General features: G+C 40.9%; 1 long non-coding RNA gene across 1 annotated transcript; it reads right to left on the minus strand.

Moving 5' to 3' along the window:
* Positions 1 to 18,662: 18,662 nt before the first annotated feature.
* Positions 18,663 to 20,136, minus strand: LOC129639805 (uncharacterized). Its single transcript, XR_008708614.1, has 3 exons — positions 20,018 to 20,136; positions 19,766 to 19,926; positions 18,663 to 18,851 (listed from the first exon to the last, which is right to left on the minus strand). It is a non-coding gene; the product is annotated as an uncharacterized LOC129639805 (long non-coding RNA).
* Positions 20,137 to 23,262: the final 3,126 nt, after the last annotated feature.

Raw genomic sequence — 23,262 nt, forward strand, 5'->3', positions numbered from 1 at the left:
TTCCATAGTTAATATCATCTCATTTACAAACAATGACAATTTCACTTTTTTCCCCCCGTTTTTGATTCCTTTTATTTCTTTTTCTTCTCTGATTGCCATGGCTAGACTTCAAAACTGTTTTGAGTGGTAGTGGCGAGTGTGGCCATCTCTGTCTTGTTCCTGGTCTTAGACAAAATGCTTTCAGTTTTTTGCCGTTGAGACTGATGTTTGCTGTGGGTTTGTCTTTTATGTCCCTTATTTTGTTGAGGTAGGTTCCCTCTGTGCTCACTTTCTGGAGAGTTTTTAATCATAAATGGTGTTGAATTTTGTTGAACATTTTTCTGTATCTGTTGAGGTGATCATATGGTATTTGTTCTTCCATTTGTTAATGTGGTGTATCACATTGATTGATTTCCATATATTGAAGAATCTGTGCATCCCTGGAATAAATCCCACTTGATCATGGTGTATAATTCTTTTAATGTGTTGTTGATATATGTTCTAGAGAGGCTATTTATCATAAATGGATGTTGAATTTTGTCCAAAGATTTTTCTGCCGATACTGAGATGATCATAGGGCTCTTACTCTTCATTTTGTTACTGGGGTGGTATATCACTGTGATTTTTTGTGTGTGTGTGTGTGGATAATGAAAATTCCTGGCACCCATAGGACAAATCCTAATTGATCATGATTTATGATCTAATGCATTATTGAATTTGCTTGACTAGTATTTTGTTGAGAATACCTTCCTCTGCAGTTTTTTGGAATGGTTTCAGATGGATCAATATCAAGTCTTCTCTAAATGCTTGGTAGAATTCACCTTTGAAGCCTGGGTCCTTGATTTGTGGGCGTTTTAAATTTCTGATTCAATTTTAGTATTGGTAACTGGTGTGTTTTTATTTTCTATTTCTTCGTGGTTCAGTCTGAGGAGATAGTACCTTTCTAAGACTTTGTCTTCCTCTTCTATGTTGTCCATTTTATTGGTGTATAGTTGCTCATTGTAGTGTCTTATCGTCCTTTGTATTTTGTAGTCTTGGTTGTAGCTTCTTTTCTATTTCTGCTTTTATTGATGTGGGCCCTCTCCCTTTTTTTCTTCATGTGTCTGGCTCAACGTTTATCGATTTTATTTATGTTTTCAAAGAACCAGCTTTTAGTGATAACACTAGTGACCGTTTCTACTGGCTTCTTTTAGCTTCTAGATCATTTATGTCTGCTCTGATCTTTAGGATTTCTTTCTTTCTACTATCTTTGGGGTTTTGTTTGCTCTTCTTTCTCTAGTTGGTTTAGCTGTAAGGTTTGGTGGTTTATATTAGATTTTTTTTTTTTTGTCTCCTGAGGTAAGTTTGTGTCACTAAAAACTTCCATAATAGAACTGTTTCTGCTTTGTCCCATACATTTTGGATTGCCATGTTTTCATTTTCAGTTGTCTCTAGATATTTTTTAGTTCCCTCTTTAATCTCTTCAATGATCCATTGGGTGTTTTGTAACAGAATTTTTTAGCCTTCATGTGATTCTGTTGTATTTTCTCCAGTTTTCTTGTTTGTTTTGGTAGTTGATTTCTAGTCTCAGAGCTCTGTGGTAAGAAAAGATGTTTGTATGATTAAATTTTTCTTAAATTTACTGAGGCTTCCTTGTGGCCTAGGTTGTGATCTCTTATAGAGAATGGTTCATATTCATACAAAAAAGAATGTGTAATCTCTTGCTTTCAGATGGAATGTGCGTGCTCTCTCTCTATGTGTGTGTGTGTGTGTGTGTGTGTATGTGTGTGTGTGTTTATATATATATATATATATATATATATATATATATATGAAAGCAATGGCACCCCACTGCAGTACTCTTGCCTGGAGAATCCCATGGATGGAGGAGCCCGGTAGGCTGCAGTCCATGGGGTTGCTAAGAGTCAGACAGGACTGAGTGGCTTCACTTTCACTTTTCATTTTCATGCATTGGAGAAGGAAATGGCAACCCACTCCAGTGGCCTTGCCTGGAGAATCCCAGGGACGGGGGAGCCGGATGGGCTGCCGTCTATGGGGCTGCACAGAGTCGAACACGACTGAAGCGACTTAACAGCATATATATATATATATGATAAGATAAAATTAAGAGCATTTAATATGTAATGTGTTAATTCAGGCCTGTGTTTTCTTATTCATTTTCTGTCTGGATGATGTGGGGTTGATGTAAGTGGGGTGTTAGAGTGTCTTAGCATTATTGTGTTAGCATTGATTTTTCATTTTATTTCTGTTAGTATTTGTCTCATATACCTAGGTGCTCCTTTTTGGGTATATATATTTGCAATTGTTATATCTTCTTGTTGGATTCATGCTTTGAACATTATGTAGTGTCCTTCTTTGCCTCTTGTAGCAGTCTAAAGTACATATTGCCTGATATAAGTATGGCTTCTCCAATTAATTTTTAAAAATTTTCCATTTGTTGGAATACCTTTTTCAATCACCTCACTTTCAGCCTGTATGTGTCTCTAGATCTGAAGTAAGTTTCTTGTAGGCAGTATATATCCAGGTCTTGTTTCTGATCCAGTCAGCCATTCTGTCTTTGGTTGGAGCATTTAATCCATTTATATCTAAGGTAATTATAGATAAGTGTGTTTTTCTCGCCATTTTGTTACTTGTTTGGGATTTGTTTTCCTTTTTTGTCTTTTGTTCACTTCTCTTTTGGTTTGATGACTATAGTTAGTGTTATGTTTCTATTCCTTTTTTGTGTCTATATCTATTATACATTTTTGGCTTCCAGTTATCATGAGGCTTTTTTATATCAGTCCATATATATACATGATTGTTTTAATTTGCTGATCTCTTAATTTTAAACACATTTTAGAAACCCTGCATTTGTACTCTCCTCCCCTCACCATGACTGTTTTTGAAGTCATATTTTGCATCTAACTGCTTTGTGGATACCTTAACTGCTTACTAGGATGACAGTAGATTATACTCTTTTTTTTTTTTTTTTCTAATTCCTTTTAACCTTCCTACCAACTTTGTGTGGATAATTGCCTACCTTTACAGTATGTTTGTCTTTATCAGTGAGCTTTTTCATTTCCTCATTGTTTCCAGTTGTGGCCTTTTCTTTTTTCTTAGAGACGTTCCTTTACCATTTGTTGTAAATCTGGTTTAGTGGCAGTGAATTCTTTTAGGTTTTGCTTAGTCTATAAAGCTTTTGATTTCTCCATCAAATCTGAACAAGAGCCCTGCTCAGGAGAGTAATTCTCGGTTGTATTCTAGGTGGTGGTTTTCTCTTTCCTCAGTTTAAATGTATAGGGCCACTCTTGTCTGGCTTGCAGAGTTTCAGCTGAAAAATCAGGTGATAGCCTTATGGGAGATTCCTGGTTTCTTATTTCTTGCATTCCCCTTGCATCTTTTAACATTTTCTCTTTATCTTTAATGTTTTTCATTTTGATTACAATTTGTCTTGGTGTGATTTATTCCCTTTGGGATAATCCTCTAAGGGACTTCCTGCAACTCCTGGACTTGGGTGACTTTTTGCTTCCTCATGTTATGAAAGTTTTCAGCTATTATCTCTTCAATTATTTCCTCAGGCCCTTTGTCTCACTTTTCCTTATGGGGCCTGCATAATGTGAATATTAGTGCACTAGTCCAGAGGTCTATTAAAGTGCCCTCATTTCTTTTCGTTCTTTGTTGTTGTTGTCGTCATCCAGCGGTAGTGATTTTCAGTACTCTGTCTTCCAGCACACTGGTCCATTCTGCAACATTTAGTCTACTGTTGATTCCTACAGTAGGTATGAATCCTACTGTAAAAAATTCCTAAGTTATTTTTTATTTCACTTTTGTTCTTTATGTTTTCTAACTTTTGTTAAAAACTTGTGGCTTCTTATCCTTTGCATTCATTCTTCTGAATTCTTTTGTTATCTTATTATCATTACTATGAACTCTTTTTCATGTAGATTGCCTATCTCCACTTCACTTAGTTCTTCTTCTGGGGTTTTATATTTTTCCCTCATCTGGAACATATTCTTCTGCTGCCTCATTTTGCCCAAGTTGCCATTTGTGTTTTCATATATGTGGTAAGTAGCTACATTTCTTGATCTTGGAGAAGTGGCCTTATGTAGGAGAAATCTTATGTGTCTCAGCCATGTACTCCCCTCTCAGCACTCGTGTTTTATGATCTAGGGGTTCCCCCTAATGGGGCTGCACATGTCCTTCTGTTGTCGCAGGCTGACTACGTAGATGGTCTGGTAGGCTTGTTTGACCCCAAGTCCTGTTGGTTATGAGGGCCTGCTTTGTGCAGATGGTGCTGGTTGCTATTCATCAGAACTTGGTCACAAGTGCTTGGCTGTAGAGCCCAAGGTGGCTCTGGGGCTAGTGCTGACTCGCTGGTGAAAGGAATCAGGATCCCAAAGACTTTAGGGTTGTTTCCACCCAAGGGCAAGTGAAGTCATATCCTGAGGACCGTATTGGACTACTACTGGCAGGCAGGAGTCTGGTTATAGGCCCAGGGATCTCAGAACTCATTTCAAATCTTTGCTGGATGAGGGAGTCCTGACAGAGTGGGATTTGGGGTCCAGGAAGTCCTACACTTTGCGTTGGCCTGATAGTGGACAGAGCCAGGACCCAGCTGTCCCCAGGTTATGGTCTGGCCTACTATTGTCAGACTCAGTCTGCAGGATCGTAATTTTCTTGTTTCTGGTGTCTGCTCCTTTGTGGGTGTGGATGCTCTAGAGGCTAGTGCAGGCTTCCTGGAGCAAAGGGCCAATGCCTGTCCACTGATGAGTGGAACTGGGTCTTAGCCCTGTGGAGGGCAAGGCCATGCTTTGGGGCATGTTTAGATGACACTATGGAAGTCTTTAGACATCCTCTCTGCTGATGAGGTATTGTGTCCCCATTCAGTTTGCTTTTTGGCCTGATGTGAACCATGCTAAAGCTGAAACTCCAGTACTTTGGCCACCTCATGCGAAGAGTTGACTCGTTGGAAAAGACTCTGATGCTGGGAGGGATTGGGGGCGGGAGGAGAAGGGGACGACAGAGGATGAGATGGCTGGATGGCATCACTGACTCGATGGACGTGAGTCTGGGTGAACTCCGGGAGTTGGTGATGGACAGGGAGGCCTGGCGTGCTGTGATTCATGGGGTCGCAAAGAGTCGGACACGACTGAGCGACTGAACTGGACTGAACTGAACCATCACTGTTGCCTACAGGCTACAGGTGGGACTAGGTCTTGGAGCTAATGAACCAAGGACAAGGTGGAAGCCACCAGCAGCAGTGTTCAAGTAGTTTACTGTTCCTAAATATGTCTGTCATCAGTGTGCATGTCTGAAGTGTGAGCCATAACTGAACCCTGCCTCTCCAGGAGACTCCCCAAGAGAAGCAGGTAGTTCTGGCCTAGGCTCCTGCCAAATTACTGCTTTTGTCCTAGGTCCCTATGTGCATAATATTTTGTGTGCACCTTTTAAGAGTAAAGTCTTTATTTCTCCCAGTCCTGTGGGGTCCTGTAATTAAGCACCACTGGCCTTCAAAGCCAGATTTTTTTTTTTAATAATCTCATCTTTCCAGTGATGAACCGCTGGGCTGGGGAGCCTGATGGGGGGCTCAGAACTCTCTTTCCTGTGGGGAAAACTCTGTAATATATTGTTATCGTCCAGTTTGAGGGTTGCCCACCTGGGACATATGGGATTTGATTATATTGCCAGTTCACCCCTCCTATGCATCCCCTTGTGGTTTCTTCTTTGTCTCCTGTTGTAGAAGATATTTTCTGGAAGGTTCCAGTCCATTTCATTAATTGTTGTTCTGCAGATAGTTGTGATTTTGGTGTGCTCATAAGAGGCAGTGAGCTCAGAGACTTTCTACACTGACAACATGGCTACCCTCTCCAATCATCTGTTGATGGGCCCCTGGATTGCATTGATTCCTTGGCTATTGTAAATAGTGCGGCTATGAACATTTGGGTACATGAACCTTTTCAAAATAGTATTTCACTTTTTTTTCTTTCCATATATACCCACAAGTGGATTTGCTAGATCATACAGTAGTTCTATTTTCAGTTTTTAGAGGAATCGCCACACTGTGTTCCAACAGTGACTGCACCAGTTTGCATTCCCATCAACTATGCTGAAGGATTCCCTTTCTTCCACACCCTCTGTAGGACTTATTGTTTGTAAATTTTTGGATAATAGCCATTCTGACCAGTGTGAGGTGACACTTTATAGTTTTGATTTGCATTTCTCTAGTAATTAGTGATGTTGAGCACTTTTTCATGTGGTATTTTGCCATTTGTATATTTTCCTTCAAGAAAGGTCTATTTAGATCTTTCGTCCATTTTGGGGGGGTGCTGGGTACTCAGTTGTAGGAGATGTTTGTATACTTTGGAGGTTAATCCATTTTCGGTAGCTTTGTGGCAAGGATTTTCTCCCATTCTGAGGGACGTCTTTTCATTTTGCTTATGGTTTCCTTTGCTATGCAAAGGTTTTTTTAGGCTTAATCAGATATCACCAATTAAAATTTATTTTGATTTTCTTTACTCTAGGATGTGGGTCAAAAAAGATCTTGCTGTAATTTATGTCAGAGAGTGTCGTGCCTACGTTTTTCTCTAAGAATTTTATAGTATCTGGTCATACATGTAAGTCTTTAATCCACTTTGACTTTATCCTTGTGTAGCATGTTAGGGAGTGTTCTTATTTCATTCTTTTACATGTAGGTGTCCAGATTCCCCACCACCATTTATTGAAGAGATATTATTTCCTTCATTGTTAACTCCTGCTCCATTTGTCATAGATTAGGTGACCAGAGGTGAATGGGTTTATCTCTGGATTTTTTATCCTGTTCCATTGGTCTATACTTCTGTTTTGAGGCCAACATCATGCTGTTTTGATTAATGTAGCTTTGTCCTGGACTCTGAAGTTATGGGGCCTGATTTCTCCAGCTCCGATTTTCTTTCCTAAGATTCCTGTGTCTATTCAGGGTCTTTTGTGCTTCCATACACATTTCTAAAAAGTATTATAATTCTTAGAAAACTGCCATTGCTAATTTGATAAGGAATGCCTTGAATCTATAGATTGCTTTGGGTAGTATGGTCATTTCCCCAATATTGATTCATTCAATCCAAGGAGATGGTATATGTGCAAAGAAATAGAGAAAAGCAAGAGAATGACAAAGATTAGAGATCCCTTCAAGAAAATTGGAGATATCAAAGGAACATTTCATGCAAGGATGGGCATGATAAAGGACAGAAACGGTAAGGACCTAAAAGAAGCAGAAGAGATTAGGAAGAGGTGGCAAGAAAACACAGACAAACTAAACAAAAGAAGGTCTTAATGACCCAGATAACCAAGATGGTGCGGTCACTAACCTAGAGCCAGACATCATGGAGTGTGAGGTCACTTAGTGTGGTGTGTGGGCCTTAGGAAGCATTACTATGAACAAGTGATGGACTTCCAGCTGAGCTATTTAAAATTCTAAAAGATGATGCTGTTAAAGTGCTGGACTAAATATGTCAGTAAATTTGGAAAACTCAGCAGTGGCCACAGAATTGGAAAAGATGAGGTTCATTCCAATCCCAAAGAAGGGCAATGCCAAAGAATGTTCAAACTACTGTACAATTGTGCTCATTTCACTTGCTGGCAAGGTAACCCTCAAAATCGTTCAAGCTAGGTTTCAGCAGGATATGAACCCCAGAACGTCCAGACGTCCAAGCTGGATTTTGAAGAGGCAGAAGAACCAGAGATCACATTGCCAACATTTGTTGGATCATGGAAAAAGCAAGGGACTTTGAGAAAGAAATATCTACTTCTACTTCATTGGCTGCACTAAAGATTTGACTGTGTGGATCACAACAAACTGTGGAAAATACTTAAAGAGATGGATATAACTTAATGAAACTATGAGTCATGCCATACAGGGGCATCCAAGATGGATGGGTCATAGTGGAGACTTAGTGGAGAGTTCTGATAAAATGTGGTCCACTGCAGGAGGCAACAGCAAATCACTCCAGTATTCTTGCTTTGAGAGCCCCCATGAAGAATATGAAAAGGCAAAACAATATGACACTGGAAGAAGAGCCCCCCAGGTTCGAAGGCATCCAATATGTTCCTGGGGATGAGGGGAACAATAGCTCCAGAAAGAATGAAGAGACTGAGCCAAAGTGGAAATGACACTTAGTTGTAGATGTGTCTGGTGGTTAAAGTAAAAAAAAAAAATCTGATGGTGTAAAGAAAAGTATTGCCTAGGAATTTAGAATATTAGGCCCATGAATCAAGGTAAATTGGAAGTGGTCAAGCAGGAGATGGCAAGAGTGAGCACTAAAATGGTTGGAAGTGGGCCAATTTAATTCAGATAACCATTACATCTACTACTGTGGGCAAGAATCCCTTAGAAGAAACGGAGTAGCCTTCCTAATCAACAAAAGAGTCTGAAATGCCGTAGTTGAGTGCAATCTCAAAACAACAGAATAATCTTGGTTCATTTCCATGGTAAACCATTCAACATCACAGTAATTCAATTCTATGCCCCGTCGACTAATGCTGAAGAAGCTGAAATTGCTCAGTTCTATGGAGACCTGTGAGACCTTCTAGGACTAACACCCAAAAAAGATGTCCTATTGGTCCTATTCTAGGGGACTAGAATGCAAAAGTAGGAAGGCATGAGATACCATGAGTAACAGACAAGTTTGGCCTTGGAATACAAAATGAAGCAGGGCAAAGACTAACAGAATTTTGTCAGAACACACTGGTAATAGCAAACACCCTCTTCCAACAACATAAGAGATGACTCTACGCATGGACGTCACTAGATGATCAAAACCGAAATCAGATCGACTATATGCTTTGCAGTCAAAATTAGAGCAGCTGTACACAGTTGGCAAAAACAAGGCCTGGAGCTGACTGTGGCTCAGATCATGAGCTCCTTTTTGTAAAATTCAGGCTTAAATGGAAGAAAGTAGGGAAAACTGCAAAGCCATTCAGGTATGGCCTAAACCAAATCCTTTATGGTTATACAGTGGAGTTTACAAATAGATTTAAAAGATTAGATCTGGTAGACAGAGTATCTGAAGAACTATGGATGGAGGTTTGTAACACTGTAAAAGAGGAAGTGACCAAACTCATCCCAGGGAAAAAGAAATGTAAGAAGGCAGAGAAATTGTCTGAGGAGGCTTTACAAATAGTTGAGAAAAGAAGAGAAGCAAAAGGCAGCAGGGTGGGGGGGCAGTGAAAGATACACCCAACTGAGTGCAAAGTTCCAGAGAATAGCAAGGAGAGATAAGAAAGCCTTCTTAAGTAAACGATGCAAAGAAATAGAGGAAAACAATAGCATGGGAAAGACTAGAGATCTCTCCAAGAAAATTAAAGGTATGAAGGGAAAGTTTCATGCAATGACGAGCACAGTAAAAGACAGAAATGGTAAGGACCTAACAGAAGCAGGAGAGATTAAGGAGAGTTCCCAAGTATAAACAGAAGAACTATATAAAAAGCTCTTGATGGTCCAGATAGTCATGATGGTGTGGTCACTCACCTAGAGCCAGACATCCAGGATTGTGAAGTCAAGTGATATCATATGCTCTAGGTCCATCCACGTTGCCTATTGACTGTAGGAGTTTCACAGCATCATCTTTTAGGATTTGAAATAGCTCAGCTGGAATTCCATCACCTCCACTAGCTTTGTTGGTCATATGCTTCCTAAGGCCCACCTGACTTCACAGTCCAGGGTATCGGGCTCTAGGTGAGTGACCACAACACCATGGGTCATTGACTGATATCTGGGTCATTGAATTTTTTTTTGTATAGTTTTTCTGTGTATTCTTTCCACCTCTTCTTAATATTTTCTGCTTCTGTTAATCCCATACCCAACTTCCAGATGTAGAAGCTAGATTTTGAAAATGCAGAGGAACCAGAGATCAAATTGCCAACATCCGATGGATCACAGAAAAAGCCAGTGAATTCCAGAAATGCATACACTTCTGCTTCATTGACTACACTAAAGCCTTTGACTGTGTGGATCACAACAAACTGGGGAAAATTCCGAAAGAGATGGGAATACCAGACCACCTTACCTGTGTTGGGGATTTTCTCCCCAGGACTTGGAAGTGACGAACCTGAAAGAAGGACACTTGGACAGTCTCTTGCAAGGACTGACAAGTTTATTTCTGCAGTCAAGCTTTTTTATAGAAGCAGGAACAAAGAGCTTAAATATATGGTCAGCAGAGTGCATACGGAGTTAACACATAATCAGTATAAACATTTCAAGGACAGCGCGCTCTAAATGACTCATGGGCTTATCCCACGACCCGCTTTCACAAGTAACATCCCTATTAACTCTTGGCACCGAGCATAACCCAAGGCAGGAGATGTTTTTCTGTCCGCAGTGCAAAGCCGGGTATTTCTGGCCCTTCGCCATTTCCCCAAGGACTTTCTCCTTTTATGGCTATTTTGCACTACGCTTCCCAACAACCTGCCTCTTGAGAAACTGGCTACAGCTGGGACCTGACACAGAACAACAGACTGGTTTAAAATTGGGAAAGGAGTACATCAAGGTTATATACTGTCACCCAGCTTATTTAAACTCTATGCAGAGTACATTATGCAAAATGCTGGGTTGGATGAAGCTCAAGCCAGAATTAAGATTTCCGGGAGAAATAGCAATAACCTCAGATATGCAGATGACACCACCCTAATGGCAGTTTATTTTATGCAGGTCTTTTCCTTCTCGTGTTGTTCTTGCATAGAGAAAGAAGTTCCTTTAGTGTTTGTTGTAAATCTAGTTTGGTGGTGGTGAATTCTCCTAACTTTTGCTTGTCTGTAAAGCTTTAGATTTCTCCATCAAATCTGAAGGAGAGTCTTGCTGGGTAGAGTATTCTTGGTTGTAGGTTCTTCCGTTTCATCACTTTAAATATATCATGCCAATCCCTTCTGGCTTGTACAATTTCTGTTGAGACATCAGCTGATAGCCTGATGGGAGTTTGCTTGTATGTTGTTTGTCATTTTTCCCTTGTTGCTTTTAGTATTTTATCTTTGTCTTTAAATTCTGTCAGTTTGATTACTATGTGTCTTGTTGTGTTTCTCCTTGGGTTTATCCTTCCTGGAACTCTCTGTGCTTTGTTGACTTGGTTGACTATTTCCTTTCCCATACTAGGAAAGTTTTCAACTATTATCTCTTCAAATAGTTTCTCAGGTCCTTTCCGTCTCTTCTCCATCTGAAACCCTTATATTATGAATATTGGTGCATTTAATGTTTTCCCAGAGGTCTCTTAGGCTGTCTTCATTTCTTCTCATTCGTTTTTCTTTACTCCGTTTTGCAGCAGTCATTTCCACCATTTTGTCTTCCAGGTCACTTCTCCGTTCTGCCTCAGCTATTCTGCTTTTGATTCCTTCCAGTGTATGGTTCTTCTGCTGTTTTGTTCTTTAGTTCTTTTAGGTCTTTGGTAAACATTTCTTGAAAGTGAAAAGTGAAAGTGAAGTTGCTCAGTCGTGTCCGACTCTTTGCGACCCCATGGACTGTAGCCTATCAGGCTCCTCGTCTATGGGATTTTCCAGGCAAGAGTGCTGAAGTGGATTGCCAGTTCCTTCTCCAGGGGATCTTCCCAACCCAGGAATCAAACCCGGGTCTCTCGCATTGCAGGCAGACGCTTTACTGTCTGAGCCACCAGGGAAGCCCACAAACATTTCTTGCATCTTCTCAATTCTTTTTCTGAGATCCTGGGTCATCCTCGCTAACATTATCCTGAATTCTTTTTCTGGAAGGTTGGCTATCTCCACTCCAGTTAGTTGTTTTTCTTGCGGTTTTGTCTTGTACCTTCACCTGGGATATAATTCTTTGCCTTTTCATTTTGATTAACTTTCTGTGATTGCGGTTTTCCTTCATGAGCCTGTGGGACTGTAGTTCTTCTTGTTTCCTCTGTTTTCCCTCTGGTGCATGAGGCTAAATTGCTGTTGTTCAGTCCCTCAGTCATGTCCAACTCTTTGCGACCCCATGGACTGCAGCATGCCAGGCTTCAGTCTTTCACCGTCTCCTGCAGTTTGCTCAAACTCATGTCCATTGAGTCGGTGATACCATCCAATCATCTCATCCTCTGTCGTCCCCTTCTCCTCCTGCCCTCAATCTCTCCCAGCATCAGGGTCTTTTCCAATGAGTCGGCTCTTCAGATCAGGTGGCCAAAGTATTGGAACTTCAGCTTCAGCATCAGTCCTTCCAATGAATACTCAGGGTTGATTTCCTTTAGGATTGACTGGTTTGATCTCCTTGCTCTCCAAAGTACTCTCAACTTCCTGATGGGAGCGACTTGAATGGGAAAAAACAGGATGCTGATCTAGTGGACAGGGCCATACTCAGTAAAACTTTAATTCAGTTCTCTGTTGTGCTGATGGGTGGAGCTGTGCTCCCTCCCTTTTGGTTGTTTGTCCTGAGGTGACCCAGCCCTGGAGTCTACAGGCTCTATGGTAGGGCTGATGGTGACCTCCAAGGGGGCTTCTGTCAAGGGGCACTGCCAGGACTGCTGCTGCCAGGGCTTCAGTCCTGGTGGTGAGCCAATGCTGACCCATACCTCTGCAGGAGACCCTCCAACATTAGCAGGTAGGTCTGGTTCAGTCTCCTCTGGGGTCACTGCTCTTTTCCTGGTCCTAGTGCACACAGGATTTTGTATGTGTGCTCCAAGAGTAGAGTCTGTTTTCCCCAGTCCTGTTGAAGTATGGCAATCAAATCCTGCTGGCCTTCAGACTCAGATTCCCTGGGGATTCCTAGGCCCTTTGCAGGACCCCCAGGCTAGGAAGCTGGATGTGGGGCTCACAACCTTGACAACAGTGTGAGAATTTCTTTGGTATTACTGTTTTCCAGTTTGTGAGTCACCGACCGGGTGGGTATCAGATTTGCTTTAACTCAAGGTTGCACCCCTCCACCATCTTGGTGTGGCTTCTTCTTTGTCTTTGGATGTGGAGTATCTCTTCTGGTGGGTTCAGCATCCTCCTGTTGATGGTTGTTCTACAGCTAGTTGCAGTTGTGAGGTGCTCTCACAAGAAGAGATGTGTGTATGTCCATTTGTGCATGCATGGGTGCATATGTGTGATAGATTCAAGGGATTGGGTTTGGTAGGTAGAGTGCCTGAAGAACTAGGGACAGAAGTTTGTAGCATTCATATTATAGGAGGCAGTGACCAAAACCATCCCAAAGAAAAAGAAAAATGGCAAAGTGGTTGTCTGAGGAGGCTTTACAAATAGCTGAGGAATGAAGAGAAGTGAACAGGAAGGGAGAAAGGGAAAGTTATACCTAACTGAATGCAGATTTCCAGAGAAGAGCAAAGAGAGAGATGAAGGCCTTCTTAAATGAACAATGCAATGAAATAGAGGAAAACGATAGAATAGGAAAGACTAGAGATCGCTTCAGGAAAAATGGAGATATCCAGGGGCCATTTCAACAAGGGTGGGCATGATAAAAGACAGAAACGGTAAGGACCTAACAGAAGCAGAGGCGATTAAGAAGAGGAGGCAAGAATACACAGAAGAACTATGCAGAAAAGGTCTTAATGACCTGGAAAACCACGATGGTGTGGGCACTCACCTAGAGCCCGACATCCTGGAATGTGCAGTCAAGTGGATTTTAGCCAAGTGGGCATTACTACGAACAAAGCTAGTGGAGGTGACAGAATTCCAGCTTGGAGCTAATTAAAATCCTAAAAGATGGTGCTGTTAAAGCACTGCACTCAATAGGTCAGCAACTTGGGAAAACTCCGTAGTCTCTACAAGACTGGAAAAGGTCACTTTCCATTCCAATCCCAAGGAAGGGGAATGCCAAAGCATGTTTAAACTGCCATACAATTGAGCTCATTTCACTTTCTAGCAAGGTTATGCTCAAAATCCTTCAAACTTAGGCTTCCACCAAGAACTTCCAGATGTACAAACTGGGTTTCAAAGAGGCAGAGGATCCAGAGATCAGATGGCCAACATTTGTTGGATCATGCAGAAAGCAAGGGAATTCCAGAAAAAAAAATCTACTTCTGCTTCATTGCATACCCTAAAGTGTATGGATCACAGCAAACTGTGGAACATTTTTAAAGGGATGGAGTACCAGATCGTCTTACCTGTCTCCTGAGAAACCTGTATGTGGGGTCAAGGAGCAACAGTTAGAACTGAACATGGAGCAACTCACTGGTTCAAAATTAGGAGAGGAGTGTGAAAAGATTGTATATTGTCACTCTGCTTATTTAGCTTATATGTAGATTGCATCATGCAAAAAGCCGGGCTGGGTGAATCACAAGCTGGAATCAAGATTGCTGGGGGAAATATCAACAACCTCAGATATGCAGGTGATACAACTGTAATGGCAGAAAGTGAAGAGGAACTAAAGAGCCTCTTGATAGACATCGCATAGGTGTAAGAATCAATTTTAAGTCTCTAGCAAGTTAACTTGAATCACATACAAAAACACTATGCTTCAACTTCTCCCCCACACCCACCTCCCCCAGCCAACATTTTATGTTATTGATGTCACAGTTTACATCTTTCATATATGGTGGTGTAGTGTCAGAGTTTATTTTTGGGGGCTCCAAAATCACTGCAGATGGTGGCTGCAGCCATGAAATTAAAAGACTCTTACTCCTTGGAAGGAAAGTTATGACCAACCTAGATAGCATATTCAAAAGCAGAGACATTACTTTGCCAACAAAGGTCCGTCTAGTCAAGGCTATGGTTTTTCCTGTGGCCATGTATGGATGTGAGAGTTGGACTGTGAGGAAGGCTGAGCGCCGAAGAATTGATGCTTTTGAACTGTGATGTTGGAGAAGACTCTTGAGAGTCCCTTGGACTGCAAGGAGATCCAACCAGTCCATTCTGAAGGAGATCAGCCCTGGGATTTCTTTGGAAGGAATGATGCTGAAGCTGAAACTCCAGTACTTTGGCCACCTCATGCGAAGAGTGGACTCATTGGAAAAGACTCTGATGCCGGGAGGGATTGGGGGCAGGAGGAGAAAGGGACGACAGAGGATGAGATGGCTGGATGGCATCACTGACTCGATGGACGTGAGTCTGGGTGAACTCCGGGAGTTGGTGATGGACAAGGAGGCCTGGCGTGCTGTGATTCATGCAGTCGCAAAGAGTCAGACACGACTCAGCAACTGAACTGAACTGGACTGAATCCATCGAAAAATTAGAGTAGATTTTCATATCTCTGATATGTTTGCCTTTTAACTTCTATACTAGAGTTTAAAGTGATTTGTGCACCAGTACTACAGTATTTGGTGGTGGTGGTGGTTAGTCACAAAGTCGTGTCCAGTGCTTTTGCAACCGTATGGACTGCAGTCCACTAGACTCCTCTGTCCATGGGCTTTTCCAGGCAAGGATACTGGAGTGGGTTGCCATGTCCTTCTCCATGGGATCTTCCCGACCCAGAGGTTGAACCCATATCTCCTGCATTAGTAAGCACATTCTTGTTTGGTGAGCCACCAGTGGAGCCCCGTTACAGTATTAGGCTTCTGAATTTGACTATATTCTTACCTCTACAGTGAGTTTTATGCTTTTTCATAAGTTGTCATGTTACTAATTAGCATCCTGTTGTTTCAGATTGAAAAACTCCCTTTTGTGTTTCTTGCAGGGCAGGTCTAGTCGTGGGGTATACGCCTGCAGTTTTTGTCTGTCTGGGAAGGGCTTTATCTCTTCTTCATCTCTGAGGAATGACTTTTCTGGGTAGAGTATTCTTATTTGGCAGTGTTTTTCTTTAGCACTTTAAATATAGCTTCCCAGTCTCTCCTGGCCTGCAAGTTTTCTGCTGAGAAACCCCAACTGCTAGCCTTATGGGTGTTCCCTTCATGGGAAGATTATTTTCCCTCTTTCTTCTTTCAAGGTTTTTCTCTTGTCTTTGATTTCAGACATTCTTATTACAATATGTCTTGGAGAATATCTTTCCAGATTGAGTCTTTTGGGGGGGACTTATGAGATTCATAAACTTAGATGCCCAGATCTCTCCCCAGATTTGAGAAGTTCTCATCATTATTTTTTTTTAATTTTATTTTATTTTTAAACTTTACATAACTGTATTAGTTTTGTCAAATATCAAAATGAATCCGCCACAGGTATACACGTGTTCCCCATCCTGAACCCTCCTCCCTCCTCCCTCCCCATTCCATCCCTCTGGGTCGTCCCAGTGCACCAGCCCCAAGCATCCAGTATCGTGCATCGAACCTGGACTGGCAACTCGTTTCATACATGATATTTTACATGTTTCAATGCCATTCTCCCAAATCTTCCCACCCTCTCCCTCTCCCACAGAGTCCATAAGACTGTTCTATACATCAGTGTCTCTTTTGCTGTCTCGTATACAGGGTTATTGTTACTTCTTTAATTAAACTGTCTGCTCCTTTCTTCCTTTTCTCTCCTTCCAGGACTCCAGTCATGCATGGATTCTTTCTCTTAATGGTATCCAATAATTGACTTAGGCTATCTTTACCTGTTTCTTTCTCTTTTTTTCTTTTTGATTCCTCTGGCTTGATAATTTCAGATAACCTGTCTTTGAGATCACTGGCTTTTTCTTCTGCTTGGTCGAGTCTGCTGTTGAAGTTCTCTATTGCATTCTTCAGTTCCATCATTGTACTCTTTAACTCTTGGACTTCTGATTGGTGTTATTTCAATGGTTTTGATTTTTCTGTTGCACCTCTCATTTTGTTTATGTATTATTTTCCTCATTTCATTTAGTTTAAAAAAAATCTGTGTTTTGTTTCAGTTCACTGAATTTCTTTAAGAGGATTATTCTGAATACTTTGTCAGACAGTTCATCGTTCTCCATTTCCTTAAGGTCAGATATTGGAACTTTATTCATTTCCTGTCATGTTTCCCTGATTATTTGTGATCTTTGTGTCCTCGTGTTGGTGTCTGCTCATTTGGAGATGTCGGCATCTCTTCCAGTGTTTACACGCTGGCTTTGGCAGAGAAAGTCCTTCACCAGTCACCCTGTCCAGAGATTCAGATCACTCTCTTTGCATCAGTTTCTCTTTTTGCACATGTTAAAATAGATGATTTTAGAGATTTCTACATGCTAAAATAGAAGACTAAAGACTTTGGCTAGTAAGGCCAATGTCTGGGCTTCCTCAGTAATGGTTTCTATTGAGTGTGTCTTTTTCCTGTGTTTGGAATTTGTTTTCATATATTTTGTATGTCTCCTGAGGTTCTTTTTTTCCCCTTGAAAACTGCATATTTTATATAACATATTACGGCAACCATGAAAATCATATGTCTGATCCTCAGTCCCACCCCGGTTTTTGTCACTGTTATTGTCATAGTTCTATTTGTGTGACGATTTTCTGAAATAGTTATGTAAAGTCTGTATTCTTTGTCATATGTGGCCACGAAAGGCTCTGATGGTTAGCCAGTGGTCTGTTAACAACTGGACAGACAGAGATGAGTTCCTTAAATACCTGGAATCAATAAGTTTCCCAGTGTGCCATGGGGCTCTGTGTACCTGTTAGGACTTACCTTCAACCCTTCAGTCACAACCCTTCATTGACAATCCTGCCTTAGCTTCCACTTTCTCCTTGCAAGGAGCTTCAAGGTCAGCCTGAATAAGACAGCTTACAGTCTTTTCATGTCTTTTCTGATCACAGGCACAATCTTATGCACAGCCTTCTACATCCCCAGGAATATATGGGAGCTTTTCAAAGCTCTACATGGACATATCTATTCTCTAATTTTCCTTTTAACATTTTGGTTATCCTACTGTCTTCTCCACCTGTTTATCTACTTCTGGAGGCAGTTGTGGTCCTATTGCCTCTAACAGTTTTTGACGATTGTCCCTGGGGAAAACTTGTTTCCCATCGGGTGAGCTCTGAGTCAGACCAAATAAAGACAACCTTGTGAGTGATTGTCCACCGGGCTTCCAGGGAATCACCAGACAGGTCAAATAATAACAATTTTCTGGGAATGGGTCTTGGATGGAATTCCAGTCCTGTTCTGTTCTCTCTGGCAGCTACCAGGCTGTTGGTGTTCACTGCAGTTTCAGGCTGTTGTTTCTCAAAGTTGCCATGAAGCTGGGGATGGAATGGAAACGGGACAAGTTAAAACACCAGAAAGCTTGCAGTTTGATTGCCAGTTTTCTCATTACTTTTAAGAAATAGATAATTTCCCAGAGGTTGTTCCTCTTCTCTTTTAACCAATGTCATCTTCAATTTGGGCTTGAAAGAAGGGTAGAGGTTCTCCAGGAAAACAAGGGGGTTTGAGTAAAATATTCTTTGCACAGGGACAGACGTTTCATGGGAAAATTTGTATGCAAGAAAACCTGAGGAAGGAAATAGAACGATGTGAATTCCAAGATAAATAAAATCTGAGCCCTCTCGGAATGTGCAACAGTGAACAGAGGGGACTTTTCCTGTTTCATGCCTGTTTTACGCTCTTCTTTCTAGGCACTTCCCCCTGTATCGTCTTGACATCGGGCCTCTTTATACATTTTCTATGTAAGAGGCACCAGCTGATACTCAGGCTTGCCTCTTTGGTGTTCAAGAGGGGTGGGAGACAAATGAATAGAAAAAGAAGTTGTCTCATCTTGGAGACAGTGTCTGCCACAAACTTCAAAATAACCCGTACCTTCTGGATCTCTAGAATAATAATGACTACAAAGACAGTGATGATGATGATAATATAAATAACAGCTAACACCTGCCTAAGTCTTCCTACTTGCCAAGGACTGTTGAAAATGTTGATTGGTATGGAAATAATATATAGCCACAAGGACACTGTGGGGTAGATACTGTATTTTACCCAATGTGAAATGAGGGCCAAATACCTTTATTCCTCTCCCTATTCACAAAATTCCTGTGAATTCCAAATCATATCAAATCAGGTGTACTGTACTGGCTACTCCAGTACAACGCCACACGTTGCAGTTGCCTTTCAGAGATACGATTTTCTGAACGGGTACACAGTTATTGGTGAAACTGTGAAAGAATAAACACAATACAATGTTTCCTTGATTTACATGATCATTTCATATATAATATAGAAATGTCAGTCCATATTGAAACTGTGTAAACTGTATGATTTGCGGTTATCCACAAAATGGAGTTTGTTTCTACCTTGGGATGCATTTAAATGGCTTTTTCACTTCAACTTGTATTCAGTAAGCTATTTGACGACCATGTTATCTTCCACTTAAGGGATGTTCTGCACATCCCTGATCTTGATCACCAGTAATTCCCTCCCATCTTTTTTTTTCTTTCTTTCTTTTTTAGAGATTGGTTTGTGGTCTCCGACCTCCACTCTCTCTCATTTTTTAATTTTTTTTTGGTTTTTGGTCACACTGCACAGCAGACAGGATCTTAGTTCCCCGATCAAGGATCAAACCCGTGATCCTTGCCGTGGAAGCTCAGAGTCTTAAACACTGGGCCGCTAGGGAATTTCCGCCCGCCCCACCCCACATCTATCTTTTGACATTCAAAACCGCCCATACACATTTCCAAAACATGCACTAGGTTTTGGAATTATCACTCTTTTGAAAGTACTGCCCTGGACTCTGTCATCAATAACTGCAAATCATGTCAATTTCAAGCATTGCAATGTCCCAATAAATACTTCCTCTCTCCAACCCACTTCCCAAGTGCCCTGAAACTGACAGTTCGACAACCCCCAATGGGACCTACTCTCCATTAGCCCTGCAAATTTTTACTGTTCTTCACACTTTTTATGTCCTTGTTTCCCTCCTTACCCAGTTTCAGGCCTTTGATCAATTATTAAAATACCTCTCCTATGTATAAATAACCTCAAATCTCCCTCCCCACCCCCCCACCCCCCGCCGTGTCACCCACCCTCTACCTCATACCAAAGTTCCATTTCTGTCAGATCATCTCCATACCTGCTTAAAACCTGCAGGTCTCCAATGCCCAGTTGAATGTAGCTAGAGAAACCGTGATGAATGGTACCATCTTAAATCCATGACCATGAATCTCAAGTGGGTCTTTAAAGTTGTCTGAAAATAGTACTACACTTTCCTAGTCCAGATCTTTCCAATCGTGGCTGAATATTAGAAAAAGATATAAGAGCTTGTAGTAATACCAATGCTCTGACTCTGTGTCTAGAAAGTCTGCATTTAATTGGTAGTACAAACCATTAACAGCTCTCCAGGTGATTCTTTTGTTTGTTTTTTGGTATTTGGTTGAAAAAAATCTTGTCTTTGTTCTGTTTCATTGAGATATATTTGACATACAGCACTATATAAATGTATAGTGTCCAGCATAATGACTTGATTTATAGATATAGTGAAATCATGATCACCACAAGTTCAGTGGTCAACTACTATTTGAGAAGGGAGCCAAGAATATTCATTGAATATTTAATGGAGTAGTCATTCTTCAATAAATGGCACTGGGGCAATTGGATATGTAAAAGAATGAAACTAGACCCCTATCTTTCTCCAGGTAATTCTACCATGAAGCTGGAGTTAAGAACCAATGCCCTAGCTCATTCATTCTCTTGCTCTCTTGGATGACCCTTTCCTACATTGTCTCTCTCCTCATACCTCTGTCATCCTCTCTCCTATCCTCATTCACTGCCACTGACTTTGTTTTCCACTTCACTAAAAACATAGAGGCAATAAGAGAAGAACGTCTACAAACTCCCACTGTCATTGCATGCCACCTGTGCTCATGATACTTGGCACTTCGTCCAGTGTTTCAAATGAACTCCAGGGCTTCTATCTAAAGCCATTTCATTCCGCTCATGCACTGGGGTCCCACTCATACTTGACAGTTTCCCAAGGAAGTTGCTTTAGAAATTCTCCCACCCACTCCCTCTCTTTCCTTCTTTTTCTCTTTCATTCTTGTCAGTAAACAGACATGCTGTAACTTCCCCCACTTACGCCCCCCAGCTGCCATACCATTTTTCTCTTCCTCTTTCTGGCAGATATCCTTCAAATGCATATCTATTTTCACTGTCTCCAAATCCTTTCCTCCCATTCTCACATAAACATACTCCACTCAGGCTTTCTCTCTTAATTCTCCGCTGAAACTGCTTGTATCAGGGTCACAAATGATCTCCCTGTTGCTAAATCCAATTGCTGTTTCCCTGGTCTTCATCTTACTTGACCCTCTCAGCTGCATTTGAGGCAATTGATCACTCCTTCCTCCTTGAAACTTTTTCTTCACCTGGCTTCTAGAGAACCATTTTTTTTTCCTGGTGTTCCTCCTACCTTCCTTAGATTTTGCTTGTCTTCTTTATCTTGACTTCTGGATGTGGTTGGCTGTGAGCTCCATATTTAGGCTTCTTGACATCTCTAGTTACTCTCACTCCCATCGAGAGTTCATCCTGGCTAGTGACTCAGAACCCTGTCTGTAGCAGGGGTTTTTTGTTTGGCCTTTTTTTTTTGGATTGTCGTAAAGTTATGGCCAATTATTTATTCCAGATCCTTTTCTCTGAGTAAAAAGACAGAATCTCACAAGGGAAAATGAACAGACAAATTCTTAACCTCTTTGTCTTTTCTCTATATTGCTACTATAGTTATGACATGACACATATTATTACATCATATTGCTTTATACAATATATGCTTGTGTTTTCTTTGTTTTCTTCAATTTTTTATATGGTTGGTGCTGTTGCCAATTTCCTTTTTACCCTTTCTGCTCATTTGTAAGGTTCTTAGCCTATCTCTTCTTTTTAAATGTAGTTGATTTACAATATTATTTTAATTTCAGGTGTATACAGAAACATTAATTCAAAAAGATACATGCATCCTAATGCTCACAGCAGCAGTGAAATTCTGCCATTTGCATCTACGTGGGTGGACCTAGGGAACATTATACTTAGTGAAATAAGTCAGAGAAAGTCAAGTACTGCATGATATCACTTATATGTGGAACCTGAAAAATAATACAAATGAACACACACACACACACGGACACACACATATTCGTCCTATCTTTAACTCTACTCTTGGTGTCTTTAGGTCAGTGGTTTTCAGTGCATGGTACCTGCACCAGCAGCATCAGCATAACCTGGGAATTTACAGTACCCATCTCAGACTCACTCACTCAGAAACTCTAAATCATAACAATCTGAGTTTTCACATAACCCACCCTCTGCATGTTGCTAATGTATACAAAATTTGTTTATGTCTCTAATTTTCAGTTACTGTCAGAAATAGAACAGTATATACTGGCTATCCTGTATGAAAGCTGAAGATTTAGTGCCTTTATCCTTCTCATATCTACCCATTTCCTGCCCTCCCTGTAAATGTTTTATGGGTTGCTATCCTCTCAGATCGAGGGACATGTTGTCATGCTGGCACGATTATCCCTATAGCAGCTTCTTCCTTGCCCACTCTTAGTCATACTGCTGCTGCTGCTGCTGCTAAGTCGCTTCAGTCGTGTCCGACTCTGTGCGACAGGTTGAACACTTAGGTTGTTTGCTATCATTAATATTACAGGGATGCCTATTTGTGCTGTCATTCTATATTGACCAGAAGCATAATACCTATGTATAGCTTAAATTGCTCCAGCTAGTTTATATGGTTTACTCTCCTTAACGTCTCAGCACATGCCCCTGGTTGGGAGACTAGAAACTAGTCAAAAGTAGTGTTTGTAGCCCTGTGGTCATGTTTGTGGAAGAGTCTGGCCTGCTTTCCTGGTGGAATTCTCTCTGTGCTTTGTTAAGCTTCTTTACAGTGTCTCTTTTGTGGTCTTTCTTCTCTAAATATAGAGCTGTCCCCAAAGACTGAGGTTCGAAATTTACATGCCTGCAGTAAATCATACCTGGGCCAATGTTACTGGCAGTTTGTATGCTGCAATTTTGACTCTGGAAGGGAAATCCTAACATTCTGTGAGCTCCTGTGAAAGTCTCTCCATCCTCAGTGTATGTACTGTGGCAATTAGAAACTTTGGGGAGGCATTGAGATGACTGCATTCACCACCCAGAATCTCTCTGCCCAGAGAAAATCACTGCAAAGATGTTACTGCATTTCATTCACTCCTTTTCTCCAGAAATGCATGCATGTATGTAGGTATATAGATATAGCTATCTATATAGGTACATATCTACATACATACACATACATACTGTATTTACACTACCTTTTGGAATAAAAAGAATTTAAAATGCTCTTTTACCATTCAATACAATGAAAAACTTAATTGTATGGATACCCAAAAGTCCATCAAATGTTTTATCATAATTATTCAACTACTTCCCTAATTATTTCTACTATAATTAGTACTATAGTGAATACCTTTGTTCATAAATATTTCAAGGAATATATTCCTCTTATTAAAATAATCAAGTGGAGATGAAAGGTTTAAGATCTGTTACAACAGACTGATATGTGATTCAAATAGAGGTTTGTGGCTGTATTCCATTGACATG

The sequence above is a fragment of the Bubalus kerabau genome, chromosome X (assembly GCF_029407905.1).
Source record: "Bubalus kerabau isolate K-KA32 ecotype Philippines breed swamp buffalo chromosome X, PCC_UOA_SB_1v2, whole genome shotgun sequence".
Taxonomy (NCBI): Eukaryota; Metazoa; Chordata; class Mammalia; order Artiodactyla; family Bovidae; genus Bubalus; species Bubalus kerabau.